Source organism: Bombina bombina, chromosome 1 (assembly GCF_027579735.1).
Source record: "Bombina bombina isolate aBomBom1 chromosome 1, aBomBom1.pri, whole genome shotgun sequence".
Classification (NCBI taxonomy): domain Eukaryota; kingdom Metazoa; phylum Chordata; class Amphibia; order Anura; family Bombinatoridae; genus Bombina; species Bombina bombina.
The window spans coordinates 831,198,656-831,224,422 of NC_069499.1; the positions used below are offsets into that span (position 1 = coordinate 831,198,656).

The 25,767-nt window shown below is 40.1% G+C and overlaps 1 protein-coding gene across 1 annotated transcript in view; it reads left to right on the forward strand.

The window, feature by feature from the left end:
* Positions 1–25,767, forward strand: part of VAMP7 (vesicle associated membrane protein 7) — a 251,842-nt gene that overhangs the window by 113,700 nt on the left and 112,375 nt on the right. The gene's annotated exons all lie outside the window — the stretch shown is intronic.

Sequence of the window (25,767 nt, forward strand, 5' to 3'; positions counted from 1 at the left end):
TTGTATGTATTTTGTAATAATTTTTTTTATTTTAAAATAAAATTAGGCAAACTATTCAATTTTCAGCCATAGATTACAAAGCCAGTAAAGAAATAAGATTCCTCTTATATATATTTAGAACTGGCTACTTTAAGTAGGTATCTTCCTCAACCAAATGCTATACAAATAGTCGGCTAGATTACGAGTTGTGCGTTAAGGTAAAAAAGCAGCGTTAAGAGGTCCTAACGCTGCTTTTTTACGCCCACTGCTATTACGAGTCTTGCAGATTTAGGGGCACCGCACACTTCTTTGGCCTTACCGCAAACCGACTTATGTAAACTTCGTAAAGTCTTTTTTCTATGGGACTTCCATAGCGCCGGTATTACAAGTGTGTCCTGGGAGGCCAAAAAGTGAGTGGTACACCCTACCCTGTCAAGAGTCCTAACACATTTAAAAGTCAGTAGTTAAGAGTTATATGGTACAACGCTGTAACATAAAACTCATAACTAAAGGTCATGGCAGGACGAACTAGATTTAGAGATAGACCACAAGGACTGGAGAAAAATTTTTGACCGAACGAGACGGGCCTCAGTCTCAGCCAAGATACAAGAAACACAATACAAATTGCTAAGTAGGTGGTACCTGACTCCCCACAGACTGAAACACATATACCCACACACTAGCGGGAACTGTTGGAGAGGGTGTGGAGAGGAGGGAACCCTTTTACATATATGGTGGACCTGCCCACTAATACGACCTTACTGGAACGATATACTTGCCGAAATGAGTAGGGTACTTAATATTATCATACCTCCTAACCCCTGTTATCTAATATACCACCAGTTACCCAAAATAATTGGAGAGGATAAATATCTTCTCCTCCTGTTGATGCTTAATGGCGCAAAAGGCCTAATTCCCTTATACTGGAAAAAACAAAGCACCCCCAATATCCGAGAATGGAAAAATAAAGTGACCGATTTACTGAGGCTTGAGAGATACCATTATCTCAAAATTGGGAAATTGGGTACACATGAAATGATGTTACTAACCTGGGAGGGACGTAGAATCTAAGTCTTCTCGCAGAGAAACACTGTAGCTACACTAGAAAAGGGAGTCCACCTTCTAGACTACACAACTCACACAATAAGTCCTCCGGCCCGCCACCCCCCCTACCCCACCACTCCCCCCCCCCCCCCTTTTTTTTTTTTTTTTTTTTTTTTTTTTTCTCTCTCTCCCCCCCTCTTCTGTTTTTCATTTCTTCACTTTCTCTTCTTCCCCTATCTCTCTTTCCCCCCTTCGTCAGAAGGTTAATCTATCTTATTCCTAACTCTCTCTCCTATCTGTTAGAGATATAATCCAACGAGAACATCTTATCCGACAGCACTGTGTATAAGTATGTTGTCGATTTGAAAAAGTTAGAATTGTGCTGTTCTCGTTAAGTTGTATTTTTCATTTTGCATTTCACATTGTTTTAACAGAGAATCATCTATTGAGATGGTTCTTGGCGTATAAACAGTCTATGTGACGAGTAATAGTAAGTATAAACAGTACGTGAGGGTTTTATACTTCATGTACCGGATGACATTCACTAGGCTGTGAGAATAGAATTATACATCTAGCACATCACGAAATGTATTTGAATAACTCTATCACCGCAAATGTTATATAATAATTTAATATTGTTTGGCAATGTACCTGTTCATATGTTTGCCTTTTTTCCTTTGTTATACCATTTCGATAATAAAGCTTATTTTGAAAACTAAAACTCATAACTAAAGTGCTAAAAAGTACACGAACACCCATAAACTACCTGTTAACCCCTAAACCGAGGCCCTCCCGCATCGCAAACACTAAAATAAAATTTTTAACCCCTAATCTGCCGCTCCGGATTTATTCTATGGCTGTATCTATATCCACCTTTTGTTTTGGTAGAATGCAGACTTTAACACTCATTATCTGCTGGAGCATGCATAGAAGCAAATAAGCTGCTGTGAACTCAGTTGAAATACAATGCCTGTGTTTCTGATCCTAAACACTGATAAGAGGGGTGGATCAGTCTACTCCAGACAGCATTGCTATTGTCACTAATTTTGCTTGTTTTTGAAAATTATTTTAAAATACCTGCCAGCAATTTTTAAACTATTTTTATGCAAACTATTTTTACTTAACTAGCCCCTTTAGGATATGCACAGATCTCAACATGTATTATGGCACTCTAACTATAGGGCTGGCTGGTAAACTTCCACTTGGATCTTTCCTAGAAACTGATCTTCCTAGGACCAATGTTCGGCATTCATGAGGCCTGGTGTCTCTGTCTCACATCAAGATTCTAAGTCTTATATTCTTCTTCAACAGCCTACTGCACTCACTATTTTTAACTGCGATGAAATAAAAGATTGTTAAGGCGAATATCCATCCCTCCTTTGTCTCAACACTCTTCTGGAGTGGTGGACACAGCCATAAAATCTATCCTAAGGCCTCCCTTTGGTAAAATGAGAGTTAGATCCATGTCTGGATGAATTTTAGCAAGGCAGATGGGAATGCCCCTGCCAAGGTATGTTGGGAAACAAAAACATCAGTGCCATCAAATGTTCTAGAAATCAGCAATTCATATGGCTCTACATAATTTATAATTGCTACTTCAGAAAAAAATCCATCAAGGTACAAACAGACAACAGTGTTCTATATCCATATCCATTAGATGAGACCTTAAGCCTTCATACAATAAAAGAAGTCCATCCCATCTTTTCCTGGGCTCAAAGGTACATACAAAATATGAATGCTGTTCATCTACCAGTGAAATAGAATTTTGAAGTAGAGTATCTTAGCAGAATGTCCATGGTCCCAAACAAAGTGGCAACTTAACCCAAAAGTATTCAGCCTCATTGTGGACAGACTGAGCCTGCCAGATATTGACCTTATGGTATCCAAGGCAAATGCTCCGTTTCTTCTTTTTATTTCTTCCGCTGTCACCTCTCACAGAGTGGATGCTCTATTCCAACAATGGGGATTCAACATAATATATGTATTTCATCCAATCCCTCTCATTCACCAGTTTTTATTTAGAGTTCAAAGGGGGGTGGCAACCTTCATAGTCATAGTTCCCATCCAACCTCAAACACAGTAATTTTTAATCTCTTTATCAAGGTCCTCCTATTTTTCATCCAAATCATCAGTAAATGAGGCTGACAATATGGCTCCAACACTTAAACCTTCCACCTCCCATTATTTGGATCTTGCTCCCTAAGAAGTCCACTTCCCTAGTCTGACACAGATTATCAGTACTCGACCGATGAGTATGTACACTTGGGAAGCACTCATATTCCTTAAAGGCTTATATAGAGCAACGAAAAACTTTTAAAATATAACCTTTATTACAACAGTTTAAAAAATGAAACAAACATAAATGTGAAAAACACAAGTGTGCTATGATGGTTTCAGATATTCAGGGTTGAAACAACAGAGATTATCAGGTTGATTAGTAATATAATTATAAATGCAGACCTAGGATGTAGATATTAATCCATAGCCTACTAATATATATTATATCCAATGCAGATTCTCTCAGGTATATGACCGGTAATTATATACTAATATGCTGCTTATTGTTGTACAGATATTACACAGATCACTGAACAGTGATGCTTATAATGGCAGTATATATGCAGTGTTGAAATTAGAAGTTGCTATTGACACATACTGCTCAATTCCCACTTCATCTGTAATTGTGAACCTAGGTGTGTATCAAATGCATCATCTGACTGACTAACAGGAGTTCAGGTAGATTCTGTTGCTAAACATAATATAAAGCAGTTACGTATGATTGTCTCATAATTACATATTGAACAAGTTACCTACATAATGATCCTGTATTGACTGTTGGAGTAAATCACCATTATTAAGTACACAAGCATGAGATTTAAACTATTAAGTTAGAAATGTAACTATCTGCTTGTAAATACAAAGTTGCCAGCACTACTTTGCTAGTTAAACTAACTATTTACAAAGACCCATAGAACTCCCCACTGTCCCCTGACATGTTTTGCTGTTACCGGCTTTTTCAAAGGGTAACTTCCCTAGTCTACTACAGATCTGGGAAGATTCTACTACCAGGATGAAACAGATGATGCCTCAATATACAACATGGAGCTGCATAATCTTCTACAATTCCTGCAAAATGGCTTTTTGAATTGCTTAAGGGCCAGTACACTGACGTTCCAGCTTGCCGCTATCTTTTGCATTTGATGGGTTGTACAGTTTTTCCAAGCCTTGGCACATATTGATCCTTTCAAAAAGGCCAATGTCTGGGGACCTTACTTAGTTGTAATTTGCAGAAGTTATGTTAGATGTCCAATTGAGTCTTTGCGTTAAATACCTCTATGGTTCATGGTGCGCTATTATTTTGGTGGAAATCACTTCTAGTGTCTCTGAACTTCACACAGTCTCTGTGGACGAGCCTCACACCACTTTACGTCAGTATAAGGTTGTTCTTTGGACTGGCTCTGGTTTTCTCCCTAAAGTAATTTCTGATTTCCATTCTGACAAGTGCTATAATTGTATTATGATAATACATTTACAGGGAGTAAGCCACTGTACAAGCTTGTGGGCAGGCTTATGCCATGATTCTTCTATCAAGGTGGAAACAGTAACAGTATGTACCAGATCCAGAGAGTGTTTGAGAACTTATTCTACTAGGGGGAGTGGCTACTAACCTGATGGGCAGAAGATGCAAATGCTACTCCAGACAAGCTGTATTGGGTGGTTGGGTTAGATTTCACCCCATACCTTCATCTCTCGCTATTGTGTGGATATCAACAATCTGTTTCAGCTAAATTTAAGTTTTGTCTTCTTTCACTTCTTTCTGTTTTGCAGGGGGAAAACATTTTGAGTTTTTCCCCACCTATTCTTACTTTGTGCTAATTATTTGTCTCACTGGTGAATTTTATCTAGGGTGAGAATTTTAGCTAGAAAGAGTCTGTTCAATTCTAGTTTTGGATGATTTGTCAACAATACACATGATTAATCACACCATGATTTCATGTAAGCACACCACCCACCCCAAATGCAGAACATGCTGTGATGTGAGATGTCATCACAGAAAATGCAGGATGTCTGCAGAAAGACCAGGACATGTGCAAGAACTGTTAGTGCTTTAACTTTGCTATATTGTTCCACATCAGGCTGTTCTTTTCAAATAGTGCTGTTCTCTGGCTGCACTGTGTAAGTTTTCCTTAATACAGTGCAGCCAGAGTGACATGCTTTTTGAAGAGAACCGTCAAATATAGGGCAGCATATTGATTCAAATTTTTAACCCCTACCCTGGTCTGCAAAGCTGCGACTACCAAATGCAAGATGTTCTTGTTAGACCATGCCGTTCTTAGCTACTACAGCAGCCCACGGCTAAAAAAAAGTTTTTGCTAAGAGGTGACGTTTTCACCTCTTAGCCAATAACCGTGCGGTAAATCTGGCTCCTATGGGCGCCAAGCCGGATTTATTGCACGGCTATTGGCTAAGAGGTGAAAACGTCAACTCTTAGCAAAAACATTTTTTAGCCGTGGGCTGCTGTAGCAGCTAAGAACGGCGATCGATTGAAACAAATCAAGGAGCTTTCTACATGAAGTATCTTATACTTCATGAATGAAAGTCCCCTTTATTTGTTTCAATAGTCAATCCTATTGTTTGTACAACGCTAGGATTGACTTTCACTTTAATTTAAAACTGGTATTTTGTCACTGGGAAAAGCATTTATTTTTGTCTTTACTCTCAAAACACTGTAATATGTTGCTGACATTTTCTATTTAAAAAAAAAAATAAAACTGGTATTTTGTAAGAAAAATTTTGCATTGTTTAGCAGTCCTGGGACACACCGCTTGAAAAGTGTTTTGAATGTTGCTGTGGCCAATTAGGAACTGATATAAACAAGCTCCTGCACGTATCTAGCATTTACTGCAGCTTGTTGGAATATCAGGGATCTGCATTTTACAGAATGCACTTCACACTCAGGCAGAGAAAGCAAAATAGTTCTTAGAGTTACTGGAGAAGCGGCTAAAATAAATGTATGGTTTGTTTTTTTGTTGTTGTTTTTTTTGTTTTTTTTACTATGTACTATTAAGAATTTCTGTCTTCTGACCATGAAAGCATTATATAACTATGAAAATGCATTTAAAATTGCAATTTAATAATTAAATTCAGTGAATTTTGGCACTACTGAAATGTAAAAACTCTTATAATAAGAATGCTGTATGTGGATGTTAGATGTAAGGAAGCTGTTCCCTTGCCACAAATGTGTGCTGAAGCTTAAAGGGCCATTCTATTGAAAAAATGTCATGCTCTAATTTGCTAGTCACCCTCCATAGGTAAAGTTCTGCTTGTGAGCCGCAGAGCATGACTGGTCCCAAGTGGAAACTACAGCCGACCCAGTAGTGCGATTACAGCTGCTTGATTGTGTCAGCGGCAGTTTCTGCTCGGGATCAGAAGTGCTCTGCCCCTCCAGAGTGTACTTTAACTTTGTATTTAAAGGGATGTAAAAGTCGTAGAGCATGTCAATTTAAGACACTTTTAAATTAACTTCTATTTCTTCTGTTATGTGTGATCAGTCCACGGGTCATCATTACTTCTGGGATATTATCTGCTCCCCTACAGGAAGTGCAAGAGGATTCACCCAGCAGAGTTGCTATATAGCTCCTCCCCTCTACGTCACCCCCAGTCATTCTCTTGCACCCAAAGACTAGATAGGAGGTGTGAGAGGACTATGGTGATTATACTTAGTTTTTAGAACTTCAATCAAAAGTTTGTTATTTTACAATAGCACCGGAGCGTGTTATTACCTCTCTGGCAGAGTTTGAAGAAGAATCTACCAGAGTTTTTCTTATGATTTTAACCGGAGTAGTTAAGATCATATTGCTGTTTCTCGGCCATCTGAGGGAGGTAAAGACTTCAGATCAGGGGACAGCGGGCAGTTGATTCTGCATTGAGGTATGTAGCAGTTTTTATTTTCTGACTGGAATTGATGAAAAAATCCTGCCATACCGTTATAATGAACATGTATGTATACTCTACACTTAGTATTCCGGGGATGGTATTTCACCGGAATTACTCTGTAAAAGCACATTAAACCTTTTATTAGGTATTTTTCATGTTAAACGTTTTTGCTGGAATGTAGAATCGTTTGCATTAATGAGGTACTGAGTGAATAAATATTTGGGCATTATTTTTCCACTTGGCAGTTTGCTTGTGTTAATTATGACAGTTTCGTTTCTCTCTCACTGCTGTGTGTGAGAGGGAGGGGCCGTTTTTTGGCGCTCTTTGCTACGCATCAAAAATTTCCAGTCAGTTTTTCTGCATGATCCGGTTCATCTCTAACAGAACTCAGGGGTCTTCAAACTTCTTTGAAGGGAGGTAGATTCTCTCAGCAGAGCTGTGAGACTTATATAGTGACTGTGATTTAAAACGTTGCTCTGTAATTTTTATGTTTAAAATTTAATTAGTGTTATTTTACTGATGGGAACAAACCTTTGCTAAAAAGTTGTGTTGTTTGTTAAGAGTGATGCTATAACTGTTTTTCAGTTCATTATTTCAACTGTCATTTAATCGTTTAGTGCTTCTTGAGGCACAGTACGTTTTTATTAAATAAAATTGTAACCGACTTGCATGTTTATTGCTAGTGTGTTAAACATGTCTGATTCAGAGGAAGATACCTGTGTCATTTGTTCCAATGCCAAGGTGGAGCCCAATAGAAATTTATGTACTAACTGTATTGATGCTACCTTAAATAAAAGCCAATCTGTACAAATTGAACAAATTTCACCAAACAGCGAGGGGAGAGTTATGCCGACTAACTCGCCTCACGTGTCAGTACCTGCATCTCCCGCCCGGGAGGTGCGTGATATTATGGCGCCTAGTACATCTGGGCAGCCATTACAGATAACATTACAAGATATGGCTACTGTTATGACTGAAGTTTTGGCTAAATTAACCAGAACTAAGAGGCAAGCGTGATCACTCTGGGGTGAGAACAGAGTGCGCTGATAATTCTAGGGCCATGTCTGATACTGCGTCACAGCTTGCAGAGCATGAGGACGGAGAGCTTCATTCTGTAGGTGACGGTTCTGATCCAAACAGATTGGATTCAGATATTTCAAATTTTAAATTTAAATTGGAAAACCTCCGTGTATTACTAGGGGAGGTCTTAGCAGCTCTCAACGATTGTAACGCTGTTGCAATACCAGAGAAAATGTGTAGGTTGGATAAATACTTTGCGGTACCGGCGAGTACTGACGTTTTTCCTATACCTAAGAGATTAACTGAAATTGTTACTAAGGAGTGGGATAGACCCGGTGTGCCGTTCTCACCCCCTCCAATATTTAGAAAGATGTTTCCTATAGACGCCACCACACGGGACTTATGGCAAACGGTCCCTAAGGTGGAGGGAGCAGTTTCTACTTTAGCTAAGCGTACCACTATCCCGGTGGAGGATAGCTGTGCTTTTTCAGATCCTATGGATAAAAAATTAGAGGGTTACCTTAAGAAAATGTTTGTTCAACAAGGTTTTATATTACAACCCCTTGCATGCATCGCGCCGATCACGGCTGCGGCAGCATTTTGGATTGAGTCTCTGGAAGAGAACCTTAGTTCAGCTACGCTGGACGACATTACGGACAGGCTTAGAGTCCTTAAACTAGCTAATTCATTCATTTCGGAGGCCGTAGTACATTTAACCAAACTTACGGCTAAGAATTCAGGATTCGCCATTCAGGCACGCAGGGCGCTGTGGCTAAAATCCTGGTCGGCTGATGTAACTTCTAAGTCCAAATTACTTAATATACCTTTCAAGGGGCAAACTTTATTTGGGCCCGGTTTGAAAGAAATTATTGCTGACATTACAGGAGGTAAGGGCCACGCTCTACCTCAAGACAAAGCCAAAGCTAAGGCTAGACAGTCTAATTTTCGTCCCTTTCGGAATTTCAAAGCAGGAGCAGCGCCAACTTCCACTGCACCAAAACAGGGAGGAGCTGTTGCTCGTTACAGACAAGGCTGGAAGCCTAACCAGTCCTGGAACAAGGGCAAGCAGGCCAGTAAACCTGCTGCTGCCCCAAAGACAGCATGAACCGAGGGCCCCCGATCCGGGACCGGATCTGGTGGGGGGCAGACTCTCTCTCTTCGCCCAGGCTTGGGCAAGAGATGTCCAGGATCCCTGGGCGCTAGAGATCATATCTCAGGGATACCTTCTAGACTTCAAATTCTCTCCTCCAAGAGGGAGATTTCATCTGTCAAGGTTGTCAACAAACCAAATAAAGAAGGACGCGTTTCTACGCTGTGTACAAGATCTATTATTAATGGGAGTGATCCATCCGGTTCCGCGGTCGGAACAAGGACAAGGGTTTTACTCAAACCTGTTTGTGGTTCCCAAAAAAGAGGGAACTTTCAGGCCAATCTTGGATTTAAAGATCCTAAACAAATTCCTAAGAGTTCCATCGTTCAAAATGGAAACTATTCGGACAATCTTACCCATGATCCAAGAGGGTCAGTACATGACCACAGTGGATTTGAAGGATGCTTACCTTCACATACCGATTCACAAAGATCATTACCGGTATCTAAGGTTTGCCTTCTTAAACAGGCATTACCAGTTTGTAGCCCTTCCATTCGGATTGGCTACGGCTCCAAGAATCTTTACAAAGGTTCTGGGTGCCCTTCTGGCGGTACTAAGACCGCGAGGAATTTCGGTAGCTCCGTACCTAGACGACATTCTGATACAAGCTTCAAGCTTTCAAACTGCCAAGTCTCATACAGAGTTAGTTCTGGCATTTCTAAGGTCGCATGGATGGAAAGTGAACGAAAAGAAGAGTTCTCTCTTTCCTCTCACAAGAGTTCCATTCTTGGGGACTCTTATAGATTCTGTAGAAATGAAGATTTATCTGACAGAAGACAGATTAACAAAGCTTCTAAATGCATGCCGTGTCCTTCATTCCATTCAACTCCCGTCAGTAGCTCAATGCATGGAGGTGATCGGCTTAATGGTAGCAGCAATGGACATAGTTCCCTTTGCACGCCTACATCTCAGACCGCTGCAATTGTGCATGCTGAGTCAGTGGAATGGGGATTACTCAGATTTGTCCCCCACTCTGAATCTGGATCAAGAGACCAGAAGCTCTCTTCTATGGTGGCTTTCTCGGCCACATCTGTCCAGGGGGATGCCGTTCAGCAGGCCGGACTGGACAATTGTAACAACAGACGCCAGCCTTCTAGGTTGGGGCGCTGTCTGGAATTCTCTGAAGGCTCAGGGACAATGGAGTCAGGAGGAAAGTCTCCTGCCAATAAACATTCTGGAATTGAGAGCAGTTCTCAATGCCCTTCTAGCTTGGCCCCAGTTAAAGACTCGGGGGTTCATCAGGTTTCAGTCGGACAACATCACGACTGTAGCTTACATCAACCATCAAGGAGGGACAAGAAGCTCCCTAGCAATGATAGAAGTATCAAAGATAATTCGCTGGGCAGAGTCTCACTCTTGCCACCTGTCAGCAATCCACATCCCGGGAGTGGAGAACTGGGAGGCGGATTTCTTGAGTCGCCAGACTCTTCATCCGGGGGAGTGGGAACTTCATCCGGAGGTCTTTGCCCAAATACTTCAACGTTGGGGCAAACCAGAGATAGATCTCATGGCGTCTCGCCAGAACGCCAAACTTCCTCGCTACGGATCCAGATCCAGGGATCCGGGAGCGGTTCTGATAGATGCTTTGACAGCACCTTGGAACTTCAGGATGGCTTATGTGTTTCCACCCTTCCCACTGCTTCCTCGATTGATTGCCAAAATCAAACAGGAGAGAGCATCAGTGATTCTAATAGCGCCTGCATGGCCGCGCAGGACTTGGTATGCAGATCTAGTGGACATGTCATCCTGTCCGCCTTGGTCTCTACCTCTAAGACAGGACCTTCTGATTCAGGGTCCATTCAAACATCAAAGCCTAACTTCTCTGAAGCTGACTGCTTGGAAATTGAACGCTTGATTTTATCAAAACGTGGTTTTTCTGAGTCGGTTATTGATACCCTGATACAGGCTAGGAAGCCTGTTACCAGAAAGATTTACCATAAAATATGGCGTAAATACCTATACTGGTGTGAATCCAAAGATTACTCCTGGAGTAAGGTTAGGATTCCTAGGATATTGTCTTTTCTACAAGAAGGTTTAGAAAAGGGTTTATCGGCTAGCTCATTAAAGGGACAGATCTCAGCTCTGTCCATCTTGTTACACAGGCGTCTGTCAGAAAATTCAGACATCCAGGCCTTTTGTCAGGCTTTAGCTAGGATCAAGCCTGTGTTTAAAACTGTTGCTCCGCCATGGAGTTTAAACTTAGTTCTTAACGTTTTACAGGGTGTTCCGTTTGAACCCCTTCATTCCATTGATATAAAATTGTTATCTTGGAAAGTTCTATTTTTAATGGCTATTTCCTCGGCTCGAAGAGTCTCTGAGTTATCAGCCCTACATTGTGATTCTCCTTATCTGATCTTTCACTCAGACAAGGTAGTTCTGCGTACTAAACCTGGGTTCTTACCTAAGGTAGTCACTAACAGGAATATCAATCAAGAGATTGTTGTTCCATCCTTGTGTCCAAATCCTTCTTCAAAGAAGGAACGTCTTCTACACAATCTGGATGTAGTTCGTGCCCTCAAGTTCTACTTGCAGGCAACTAAAGATTTTCGCCAAACTTCTTCCCTGTTTGTCGTTTATTCTGGACAGAGGAGAGGTCAAAAAGCTTCTGCTACCTCTCTCTCTTTTTGGCTTCGTAGCATAATACGTTTAGCCTATGAGACTGCTGGACAGCAGCCTCCTGAAAGAATTACAGCTCATTCCACTAGAGCTGTGGCTTCCACTTGGGCCTTTAAGAATGAGGCCTCTGTTGAACAGATTTGCAAAGCTGCAACTTGGTCTTCGCTTCATACTTTTTTCCAAATTTTACAAATTTGACACTTTTGCTTCTTCGGAGGCTATTTTTGGGAGAAAGGTTCTTCAGGCAGTGGTTCCTTCTGTATAATGAGCCTGCCTATCCCTCCCGTCATCCGTGTACTTTTGCTTTGGTATTGGTATCCCAGAAGTAATGATGACCCGTGGACTGATCACACATAACAGAAGAAAACATAATTTATGCTTACCTGATAAATTCCTTTCTTCTGTTGTGTGATCAGTCCACGGCCCGCCCTGTTTTTTAAGGCAGGTACATATTTTTTAAATTATAATTCAGTCACCACTACACCCTTGGCTTCTCCTTTCTCGTTGGTCTTTGGTCGAATGACTGGAGGTGACGTAGAGGGGAGGAGCTATATAGCAACTCTGCTGGGTGAATCCTCTTGCACTTCCTGTAGGGGAGCAGATAATATCCCAGAAGTAATGATGACCCGTGGACTGATCACACAACAGAAGAAAGGAATTTATCAGGTAAGCATAAATTATGTTTTTCAAATGTGCTTTTTTTCTCTTGGTATCCTTTGTTGAAAAAGAATGCATACATATTCTACACTAGTGGGAGCTAGCTGCTGATTGGTACCTGCACACATTTGTCTCATGTGGCTAACTAGATGTGTTCAGCTAGCTGCCAATGTTCCTTCAGCAAAGGATAACAAGAGAATGATGCAAATTTGATAATATAAGTAAATTGGAAAGTTGTTTAAAACTGTATGTTCTATCCAAATCATGAAATAAAATGTTGGCGTTTCCTGTCCCTTTAATTCTTTTTCAATTTAGACACATCCTCAAACTTGACACTAAAGAATCAGATAAAGCCATAGAGGGAAAAATAAAGAAAGATAAGAGCATCCCTATCCTTTTAACAAGATACAAAAAAACAATATTTTTTTTTAAGCTTTTCAAATAGACATGGAAATCATACATAAACATTCATGATTCGGCTAGAGAGTAAAATTTAAAAATCAAAAAACTTTACAGTATATATTTAAATAAAATGGGACCTTCATTGTGTACACAAAGAGGATGTTTCAGACCACACCATTCCCCTTGGTCATCTAATGGCCTGAACGTTGTCCTCTTTGTGTTTTTGGACCCAATGATAACACAGTAAGAAGAAGATTGGCGGCTGGTACATTCTTTTTGTCTTACTGTTAGGAGGAAGCAATCCTGTACAGTGTCCCACTGTTGTAAAGTGCTATATGGACTGATACATTAAGTACAGTATATTTCTTTTATCTCCTTCTCTTAGTATCCTTGGTTAAAACTTAGCTCCTTTCCATGAGAGCATACTGAGGTAGACTCTAGAAGTGTGCACATGTCTTGAGCACTATATGGCAGCTGTGTTTTCATCAATAATTTTAACAGTGTATAGATATAGTGTTCAGGATGTGCACACTCTTGAACCTACTTTCGTATGGTTTAATGGATAGGAGCTAAGTTTTAAAGTGACAGTCAAGTCAAAATAAACTTTCTTCTGTTATGTGTGATCAGTCCACGGGTCATCATTACTTCTGGGATATTATCTGCTCCCCTACAGGAAGTGCAAGAGGATTCACCCAGCAGAGTTGCTATATAGCTCCTCCCCTCTACGTCACCCCCAGTCATTCTCTTGCACCCAAAGACTAGATAGGACGTGTGAGAGGACTATGGTGATTATACTTAGTTTTTATAACTTCAATCAAAAGTTTGTTATTTTACAATAGCACCGGAGCGTGTTATTGCCTCTCTGGCAGAGTTTGAAGAAGAATCTACCAGAGTTTTTACTATGATTTTAACCGGAGTAGTTAAGATCATATTGCTGTTTCTCGGCCATCTGAGGGAGGTAAAAGCTTCAGATCAGGGGACAGCGGGCAGATAAATCTGCATTGAGGTATGTAGCAGTTTTTATTTTCTGAATGGAATTGATGAGAAAATCCTGCCATACCGTTATAATGACATGTATGTATACTCTACACTTTAGTATTCTGGGGATGGTATTTCACCGGAATTACTCTGTTAAAAGTACATTAAACCTTTTAATAGGTATTTATTATGTTAAACGTTTTTGCTGGAATGTAGAATCGTTTGCATTTTCTGAGGTACTGAGTGAATAAATATTTGGGCATTATTTTTCCACTTGGCAGTTGCTTGTTTTAATTGTGACAGTTTCGTTTCTCTCTCACTGCTGTGTGTGAGGGGGAGGGGCCGTTTTTGGCGCTCTTTGCTACGCATCAAAAATTTCCAGTCAGTTACTCTTGTATTTCCTGCATGATCCGGTTCATCTCTAACAGAACTCAGGGGTCTTCAAACTTCTTTGGAGGGAGGTAGATTCTCTCAGCAGAGCTGTGAGACTTATATATTGACTGTGATTAAAAACGTTGCTCTGCAATTTTTATGTTTCAAATTTAATTATTGTTACTTTACTAATGGGAACAAACCTTTGCTAAAAGTTGTGTTGTTTTTTTAAGGATTGATGCTATAACTGTTTTTTCAGTTCATTATTTCAACTGTCATTTAATCGTTTAGTGCTTCTTTGAGGCACAGTACGTTTTTGTTAAATAAGATTGTAACCAAGTTGCAAGTTTATTGCTAGTGTGTTAAACATGTCTGATTCAGAGGAAGATATCTGTGTCATTTGTTCCAATGCCAAGGTGGAGCCCAATAGAAATTTATGTACTAACTGTATTGATGCTACTTTAAATAAAAGCCAATCTGTACAAATTGAACAAATTTCACCAAACAGCGAGGGGAGAGTTATGCCGACTAACTCGCCTCACGTGTCAGTACCTGCATCTCCCGCCCGGGAGGTGCGTGATATTATGGCGCCTAGTACATCTGGGCGGCCATTACAGATAACATTACAAGGTATGGCTACTGTTATGACTGAAGTTTTGGCTAAATTACCAGAACTAAGAGGCAAGCGTGATCACTCTGGGGTGAGAACAGAGTGCGCTGATAATACTAGGGCCATGTCTGATACTGCGTCACAGCTTGCAGAGCATGAGGACGGAGAGCTTCATTCTGTGGGTGATGGTTCTGATCCAAACAGATTGGATTCAGATATTTCAAATTTTAAATTTAAATTGGAGAACCTCCGTGTATTACTAGGGGAGGTTTTAGCGGCTCTTAATGATTGTAACACTGTTGCAATTCCAGAGAAATTGTGTAGGTTGGATAAATACTTTGCGGTACCGGCGAGTACTGACGTTTTTCCTATACCTAAGAGACTAACTGAAATTGTTACTAAGGAGTGGGATAGACCCGGTGTGCCGTTCTCACCCCCTCCTATATTTAGAAAGATGTTTCCAATAGACGCCACCACACGGGACTTATGGCAAACGGTCCCTAAGGTGGAGGGAGCAGTTTCTACTTTAGCTAAGCGTACCACTATCCCGGTGGAGGATAGCTGTGCTTTTTCAGATCCAATGGATAAAAAATTAGAGGGTTACCTTAAGAAAATGTTTGTTCAACAAGGTTTTATATTGCAACCCCTTGCATGCATCGCGCCGATTACGGCTGCGGCAGCATTTTGGATTGAGTCTCTGGAAGAGAACCTTAATTCAGCTACGCTGGACGACATTACGGACAGGCTTAGAGTCCTTAAACTAGCTAATTCATTCATTTCGGAGGCCGTAGTACATTTAACCAAACTTACGGCTAAGAACTCAGGATTCGCCATTCAGGCACGTAGGGCGCTGTGGCTAAAATCCTGGTCAGCTGATGTAACTTCTAAGTCCAAATTACTTAATATACCTTTCAAGGGGCAAACTTTATTTGGGCCCGGTTTGAAAGAAATTATCGCTGACATTACAGGAGGTAAGGGCCACGCCCTGCCTCAAGACAAAGCCAAAGCTAAGGCTAGACAGTCTAATTTTCGTCCCTTTCGGAATTTCAAAGCAGGAGCAGCATCAACTTCCATTGCACCAAAACAGGAAGGAGCTGTTGCTCGTTACAGACAAGGCTGGAAACCTAACCAGTCCTGGAACAAGGGCAAGCAGGCCAGGAAACCTGCTGCTGCCCCAAAGACAGCATGAACCGAGGGCCCCCGATCCGGGACCGGATCTAGTGGGGGGCAGACTCTCTCTCTTCGCCCAGGCTTGGGCAAGAGATGTTCAGGATCCCTGGGCGCTAGAGATCATATCTCAGGGATACCTTCTAGACTTCAAATTCTCTCCCCCAAGAGGGAGATTTCATCTGTCAAGGTTGTCAACAAACCAGATAAAGAAAGAAGCGTTTCTACGCTGTGTACAAGATCTGTTATTAATGGGAGTGATCCATCCGGTTCCGCGGTCGGAACAAGGACAAGGGTTTTACTCAAACCTGTTTGTGGTTCCCAAAAAAGAGGGAACTTTCAGGCCAATCTTGGATTTAAAGATCCTAAACAAATTCCTAAGAGTTCCATCGTTCAAAATGGAAACTATTCGGACAATCTTACCCATGATCCAAAAGGGTCAGTACATGACCACAATGGATTTAAAGGATGCTTACCTTCACATACCGATTCACAAAGATCATTACCGGTATCTAAGGTTTGCCTTCTTAGACAGGCATTACCAGTTTGTAGCTCTTCCATTCGGATTGGCTACGGCTCCAAGAATCTTCACAAAGGTTCTGGGTGCCCTTCTGGCGGTACTAAGACCGCGAGGAATTTCGGTAGCTCCGTACCTAGACGACATTCTGATACAAGCTTCAAGCTTTCAAACTGCCAAGTCTCATACAGAGTTAGTTCTGGCATTTCTAAGGTCGCATGGATGGAAAGTGAACGAAAAGAAGAGTTCTCTTTTTCCTCTCACAAGAGTTCCATTCTTAGGGACTCTTATAGATTCTGTGGAAATGAAGATTTATCTGACAGAAGACAGATTAACAAAGCTTCTAAATGCATGCCGTGTCCTTCATTCCATTCAACTCCCGTCAGTAGCTCAATGCATGGAGGTGATCGGCTTAATGGTAGCAGCAATGGACATAGTTCCCTTTGCACGTCTACATCTCAGACCGCTGCAATTGTGCATGCTAAGTCAGTGGAATGGGGATTACTCAGACTTGTCCCCTACTCTGAATCTGGATCAAGAGACCAGAAACTCTCTTCTATGGTGGCTTTCTCGGCCACATCTGTCCAGGGGGATGCCATTCAGCAGGCCGGACTGGACAATTGTAACAACAGACGCCAGCCTACTAGGTTGGGGCGCTGTCTGGAATTCTCTGAAGGCTCAGGGACAATGGAGTAAGGAGGAAAGTCTCCTACCAATAAACATTCTGGAATTGAGAGCAGTTCTCAATGCCCTTCTGACTTGGCCCCAGTTAAAGACGCGGGGGTTCATCAGGTTTCAGTCGGACAACATCACGACTGTAGCGTACATCAACCATCAAGGAGGGACAAGAAGCTCCCTAGCAATGATGGAAGTATCAAAGATAATTCGCTGGGCAGAGTCTCACTCTTGCCACCTGTCAGCAATCCACATCCCGGGAGTGGAGAACTGGGAGGCGGATTTCTTGAGTCGCCAGACTTTTCATCCGGGGGAGTGGGAACTTCATCCGGAGGTCTTTGCCCAAATACTTCGACATTGGGGCAAACCAGAGATAGATCTCATGGCGTCTCGCCAGAACGCCAAACTTCCTCGCTACGGATCCAGATCCAGGGATCCGGGAGCGGTTCTGATAGATGCTTTGACAGCACCTTGGAACTTCGGGATGGCTTATGTGTTTCCACCCTTCCCGCTGCTTCCTCGATTGATTGCCAAAATCAAACAGGAGAGAGCATCAGTGATTCTAATAGCGCCTGCATGGCCACGCAGGACTTGGTATGCAGATCTAGTGGACATGTCATCCTGTCCGCCTTGGTCTCTACCTCTAAGACAGGACCTTCTGATACAGGGTCCATTCAAACATCAAAATCTAACTTCTCTGAAGCTGACTGCTTGGAAATTGAACGCTTGATTTTATCAAAACGTGGTTTTTCTGAGACGGTTATTGATACCCTGATACAGGCTAGGAAGCCTGTTACCAGAAGGATTTACCATAAGATATGGCGTAAATACCTATACTGGTGTGAATCCAAAGATTACTCCTGGAGTAAGGTTAGGATTCCTAGGATATTGTCCTTTCTACAAGAAGGTTTAGAAAAGGGTTTATCGGCTAGCTCATTAAAGGGACAGATCTCAGCTCTGTCCATCTTGTTACACAGGCGTCTGTCAGAAAATCCAGACGTCCAGGCCTTTTGTCAGGCTTTAGCTAGGATCAAGCCTGTGTTTAAAACTGTTGCTCCGCCATGGAGTTTAAACTTAGTTCTTAACGTTTTACAGGGTGTTCCGTTTGAACCCCTTCATTCCATTGATATAAAATTGTTATCTTGGAAAGTTCTGTTTTTAATGGCTATTTCCTCGGCTCGAAGAGTCTCTGAGTTATCAGCCTTACATTGTGATTCTCCTTATCTGATCTTTCACTCAGACAAGGTAGTTCTGCGTACTAAACCTGGGTTCTTACCTAAGGTAGTCACTAACAGGAATATCAATCAAGAGATTGTTGTTCCATCCTTGTGTCCAAATCCTTCTTCAAAGAAGGAACGTCTTCTACACAATCTGGATGTAGTTCGTGCCCTCAAGTTCTACTTGCAGGCAACTAAGGATTTTCGACAAACGTCTTCCCTGTTTGTCGTGTACTCTGGTCAGAGGAGAGGTCATAAGGCTTCGGCTACCTCTCTCTCCTTCTGGCTTCGTAGCATAATTCGTTTAGCCTATGAGACTGCTGGACAGCAGCCTCCTGAAAGAATTACAGCTCATTCTACTAGAGCTGTGGCTTCCACTTGGGCCTTTAAGAATAAGGCCTCTGTTGAACAGATTTGCAAGGCTGCAACTTGGTCTTCGCTTCATACTTTTTCCAAATTTTACAAATTTGACACTTTTGCTTCTTCGGAGGCTATTTTTGGGAGAAAGGTTCTTCAGGCAGTGGTTCCTTCTGTATAATGAGCCTGCCTATCCCTCCCGTCATCCGTGTACTTTTGCTTTGGTATTGGTATCCCAGAAGTAATGATGACCCGTGGACTGATCACACATAACAGAAGAAAACATAATTTATGCTTACCTGATAAATTCCTTTCTTCTGTTGTGTGATCAGTCCACGGCCCGCCCTGTTTTTTAAGGCAGGTAAATATTTTTTAAATTATACTCCAGTCACCACTACACCCTTGGCTTCTCCTTTCTCGTTGGTCCTTGGTCGAATGACTGGAGGTGACGTAGAGGGGAGGAGCTATATAGCAACTCTGCTGGGTGAATCCTCTTGCACTTCCTGTAGGGGAGCAGATAATATCCCAGAAGTAATGATGACCCGTGGACTGATCACACAACAGAAGAAAGGAATTTATCAGGTAAGCATAAATTATGTTTTTATGATTCAGATAGAGCACACAGTTTTAAGACACTTTCCAATTTACTACCTTTATCAAATGTTGCAGTCTTTTTTATATGCACACTTTCTGGGAAACAAGATCCTACAGAACATATTACAAGCTCCAAGGGTATACGTATACTAGTCAGTGATTGGCTGATGTAAGTAAGATTATACAGGGGCCTGAAAGTGTGAGAAATAAATAAAATAATTGTCAGAAAACAATATACTGCTTATTTGAAATTCAGAGTAAGTTCTATTGCCTTATCCTTTCATTGTGCACTTGTTAATTTTGCGATTCAACTGCATTGAGTGGTCCTTTAACCAAGGATATAGGTAAATAATAAAATAATAATAAGTTAAGTAAATTGGAAGTTTCTTACAATGATGTGCTTTTATTTGAATTGTGGAAGTTTCTTATGTCCCTTTAAGCCTTGTATGCTAGTGCTTTAATTGTAACAGATGGGTTAATTAGCATGTGAGCATCGAATAAGTCGAAGGGGTCAGTCACATGAATCCATGTGATGTACTGGCAGAGCTTAAGGGTGATGAAGCTAGAAAATCATGAGATCCACGCACCTCTGAGACAACTCTTACTGTGCCTCTCATCCACTCTTACTGTCAGGCTAATCCATCATGGATTTATGATCTGTATAGCCGGCAATCTCCTTTTTATAGTAGCTCCTTTTTATGAATTTAAGTTCCAGTTCATCTCCTAATGCATGTTTAGTAGATTTCAAGCCTCCATATAATAAATCAACAAGATCCAGTGAATTGTTCAATTGTTTTTATTAGAAATTAAAAAAGTGTAACTAAGATGGCAGTATGATTTTTAACTAACAAGAAAACAATTTTACAGACCATTTTATGAAAGTAATAAACCAGCAATTTATTTGTACATTTATTAAAACAAAAACAAAAAAAAACAATAGCTTTTGTGGCAGGCCAGATTTTAGAACTAGCCAACGGTACCTTTTCTCAATGTTATATCATTTAGAACCTTGTGTCTCTTAAATAAATAATGCTTGCCTTGTAGTATTTATGTCTTAGGTTAATCAATCATAAGCAGTTTCTCTTGCTTTAAAGGGACACTGAACCCAAATTTTTTCTTTCGTGATTCAGATAGAGCATGAAATTTTAAGCAACTTTCTAATTTACTCCTATTATGACATTTTCTTCATTCTCTTGGTATCTTTATTTGAAATGCAAGAATGTAAGTTTAGATGCCGGCCCATTTTTGGTGAACAACCTGGGTTGTTCTTGCTGATTGGTGGATAAATTCATCCAACCAAAAAAAAAGCTTAGATGCCTTCTTTTTCAAATACAAATAGCAAGAGAATGAAGAAACATTGATAATAGGAGTAAATTAGAAAGTTGCTTAAAATTGCATGCTCTATCTGAATCAGAAAAGGAAAAAATTGGGTTCAGTGTCCCTTTAATACAGTTTTCAACTTGTTTTCAGTTTCTGAATTCCCCTTGGGTCACCCTCAGCATTTTTTTTTTATAAAAGCGTGTCCTGCACACAAAGGATGAAAATAAAAATTCCATATACAAATTATAAATATATATATATATAATTGTTATTTATGTCTTTTGACACACTTTCATTGTCCATTGTGACAAGTGATTGAACAGCGCATGCGCGTATTTATTAGCCGCAGCAAAATACAAGAGGACAACTTCCTTATCATAATTTTCTACCTCTCTGTGTGCATGTTGCTAATTACATAATCGCATTCCACACATTCCTTTTTAACATATGTGGAGTGCGATTACGTAATACAGAGCATGTGCACTGACGGGTAAAAAATTCTGATAAGGTAGCAAAAAAGGTAGTATAACTCTACTCTACTTGTGAACTGCCTAATTAAAGGTACATGAAACCCAATTTTTTTTTCATGATTCACAAAGAGCATGTGATTTTAAACAACTTTCCAATGTACTTCTATTTTTTTATTTGCTTCCTTCTCTTCTTATCCTTTGCTGAAAGGTTGATCTAGGTAAGCTCAGGAGCAGCAAAGAACCTAGATTCTAGCTGTTGATTGGTGGCTGCTTATATATACCGATTGTCATTGGCTCACCCATGTGTTCAGTTAAAAAACAGTAGTGCAATGGTGCTCCTTCAACAAATTATACCAAGAGAATGAAGCACATTTGATAATAGAAGTAAACTGTAAAGTTGTTTAAAATTGTATGTTGTATGTAAATTTGTGGGTTTCATTTCCCTTTAATATACATATTAAGAGAGGTTAAAGTGTGCGACCATTATCCTCTCAATATTAAATGTATATTAATTATGCAGTTCAGGAGTAAATAGAGTTATACTCATAACATATACCGCAAAAATAATTTTCTTTTTGGGGCCAGTCCGGGCACTATTATAGCTGCAATAGAGGCAAGCGAAAACGCTTGGTTCCTTTTTATATGGTTTTCATTCGGCCCAGCTGTAAAACCGTTAATATTTCTTAAGTTACAATAGGGATTTTTCTCTCTTGCTGGACTGATGAGAATTAGGGTAGTCTTTATTTAGTTTTTGGTACTTCCCATGTATTTCATTTTTGTGTTTTCAATTTGTTTTCTTCCCCGCTCTACCCTAAAGACAATATAGCTTTTTCTGAATAGGTAGTGTGCTTGTGTGTATATGTGTTTTTTACTTCTGTTTTAAGTGTGTAGTTTTTTTTAATCTTATTTAACCCTTTGAGTACTAAGCACTTTCCCACCTGGGTGCTAAGATTTTTTTTTATTTTTTTTTTAAACAAAATTTTTTTAACTTTTTTTTCTTTTTTTCAGACCCCCAAGACTTACACTGTTGGAAAGGAAAGGTTAGGTGATTACCTTTCCAATGGTGGGTCTTGGGGGTCTGTAGCTGCTTAGATGCCTGAGATACAGGCTTCTAAGCAGCATGCCCCCTGCTCCTATACTTAACATTGCTAAGTATAAATAAAATTGCGGGGTGACTTCATCACGTTATTGCGCGTGACGTCACCACGCAAAGCGGGAAGCCCCGGCGATGCCTGTCACTCTACAGGCACGATCGCTGGGGTAGGAGCCCCCAGATCTCCCTCAAGGTGGGAGAGTGCTAGTGACAGTTCTGAGCCGTCATTAGCACCAGAGTGGGAAACTCTCTGACGGCTCAGAGCCGTCATTAGCACTCAAAGGGTTAATAAAATTTAAAGGGACATAATACTCATATGCTAAATCACTTGAAAGTGATGCAGTATAACTGTAAAAAGCTGACAGGAAAATATCACCTGAGCATCAAAAGGAAGATATTTTACCTCACAATTTCCTCAGTTCAGCAGAGTAAGTTCTGTGTAAAAAGTTATACACCGCTGCTGCCCAGCTGCAGTTTAAAAAAAAAAAAAATGAAGAAATGAACAGCAGCCAATCAGCATCAACAGTGCTGAGGTCATGAACTCTTTTACTGTGATCTCATGAGGTTTCACTTAACTCTCATGAGATTTCATTGTAAACTTCCTTACACTGAATAGGGAAATAAGATGAGAGTGCACAAGGCTCAACCCCTTAGCTGTCCCGGGACAGACATACTGATTTGTTGCTTAGAAGTCCTTTACAATGGGATGTGGCTACTGAGAAACTTTTGAGGTAACATATCTTTCTTTTTTACATAGAGATGTTCAGGTGATATTTTCTAGTCAGCTTGTTACAGCTATACTGCATCACTTTCAAGTGTTTAAACATTTGGGTATTATTATTAGGTCCTCCTCTCTCCCCTTCTTTATTGTATGATTAACTGCATTCTACTATGGTTTGCAATCAGTGGAGTCCCCCAGGGATCAGTACTGGGCCCTGTTCTTTTTAATATTTTTATTTATGACGTGGAGCAACGATTAAATAGCAACATCTCTATTTTTGCAGACGATACTAAGTTGTGTAAGGTCATTGGGTCAGTGCAGGATAATATTGCTTTACAAGGGGATCTGCAAAAAAATAGAAGCATGGGCAGGTAAATGAAAATTTTGATTTAATACAGGAAAATGCAAGGTTCTACATTTTGAAAGTAAAAATAAGCATGCAGCCTATTATTTAAATGGGACAAGACTTAGGAAAACAGAGCAGGAAAGGGATTTGGGAGTAGTAATAGATAACAAGCTAAAGATGTGTCAGGGTTTTTTTCCTCCTTTGTTTGCCATGTTCTGCTGGCAGCTAATTTACTCACCTCTATTGCTGACTCTGGTGCATACTGTGTGATGCTGTTCATTTCCTGCACTTCCTTTTATGGCCAGACTGGTGTTCATCATCAGTGTGAGACAGGATGCAGTCTCAGAAATGTGATGTCATCACTTATTATTTAAAGGGCCTCTGTTCAGTATGCTTTGCCCTTGCGTTGTCTCAGACCTGTTTGTGAGAGCTCCTGTGTATTACCTGGCTGTCTGACATCCCTCCTGGTTCCTGATCCCTGGCTTGTTCCTGACTCTGCTGTTCTCCTTGTTCCTGATTCCGGCTCGTCTGACTACTCGTTTTGGCTCCTGACTTGGCTCGTCTGACTACCAGCTCTGGTTTTGATTCCTGGCTTGATATTTGTTTTGTGGACTTTTTATTATTTATTGCTATTAATAAAGGTGTGATTATTTTTCCACTTTTCGTCTCAGTCTGATTCCTGGCACCCTGACAAGATGGGTGCACAATGCAGGACAGCCGCTTCTAAGGCTAAAAATATACTAGTATGTATTAAAAAGTATTGATGCGAGGGAGGAAAGCATAATTCTGTCACTATATAAATCCCTGGTAAGAGCTCTCCTTGAGTATGGAGTGCAGTTCTGGGGACCAATCTCAAAAGAATTACATTGCAGTCTTAGAGAAGTTCAGAGAAGGGCCGCAAAGCTAATAAGGGGAATGGAGAATTTAAGCTATGAGGAGTGGTTAGCCAAACTGGGTTTGTTTTTCTAGAAAAAAGGATATTGAGAGGTGATGTAATTACTTTATATAAATATAGATAAATACAGAGATAGCGGAAGCTCTGTTTATTCCAAGAAAATTGTTCCCGATTTAAAGGGATATGAAACCCAATTTTTTTTTCTTTCATGATTCAGATAGAGCATGCCATTTTAAGCAACTTTCTCATTTACTCCTATTATCAAATTTTCTTTGGTATCTTTATTTGAAAAAGCAGGAATCTAAGCCAGCCCATTTTTGGTTCAGTACCCTAGTTAGTGCTTGCTAATTGGTGGCAACATTTAGAAAAATCTGGGTTTTATCCCTTTAAAGGGACAGTATACACCAATTTTCATTTAACTGCATGTAATATACACTACTATAAAGAATAATATGCACAGATACTGATCTAAAAATCCAGTATAAAACCAATTTAAAATTTTACTTAGAAGCTCTCAGTTTAGCACTTTTAAAAAGGTTAGCTGGAACACCCACTGCAAGTGGGAAATAGCAGACCCCCCGTTCCTCTACATAAAGACTTTACACAAACAGGAGCAAGCTGGAGTAGGTATACATCAGTATTCTCCTACAACTTAGGGGCTTGGTTAGGATTCTGAAAATCATCTAAGTGTTATGTAAAATAAGCAAAACTATACTTAAAAAAAAAAAAATGGATCATCTACAAAACATTTATGCAAAGAAAAATCTAGTGTATAATGTCCCTTTAAGGCTGGAGAAAAGGAGATTTAATCTCCAGCAACATAAATGTTTTTTCACTGTAAGAGCAATTAAATTGTGGAACTCATTGCCTAAGGAGGTAGTAAATGCCTTAGATTCATTTGAAAATGGTTTAGATACATTAAGGAATCTAAGGTATTTACATACAGGAGGTAGTAAATACCTTGGATTCATTTAAAAATGTTTTAGATACATTTCTAGCTAGAAACAGAATTCAGGGATATGATTGCTTGTGTTAAATGGGTCACCTTTTTTAATGGGATTACTTTAAGTTCAAGTGGAGCTTTTATTGTAATTATATTAATATTTGTATAGGTTGAACTTGATGGACTTCTGTCTTTTTTTTCAGCCTCATCTACTATGTTGCTATGTTTTTTTCTTCATATGGGTAGCTATGGTATTTGGATAGACCACTAGTACCCTATGTAATATGAAAAACATGACATTCCATGCATATAGTAATAGTTTGTTTTAAATAGAAAAAAAAGCTAGATAATTAACTTAGTATTGTAAACACTTCCATTAAAGTGACAGTCAACGCAAACATTTTTATTGTTTAAAAAGCTAGATAATCTCTTTATTACCGATTCCCCCGTTTTGCACAGAAAACAGTTATATTAATACACTTTTTATCTCTGTGATTACCTTGTATCTAAGCATCTTCTGACAGCCCCCTGATCACATGACTTTTTATTTATTATCTATCGACTTGCATTTAAGCCAAATAGTGCTGTGTTAGAACCCACGGGCGTGAGCTCAATGTTCTCTATATGGCTCACATGAACTAGCACTACCATGTTGTGAAAAGCTAATAAAAAGCATGTGATCAAGGG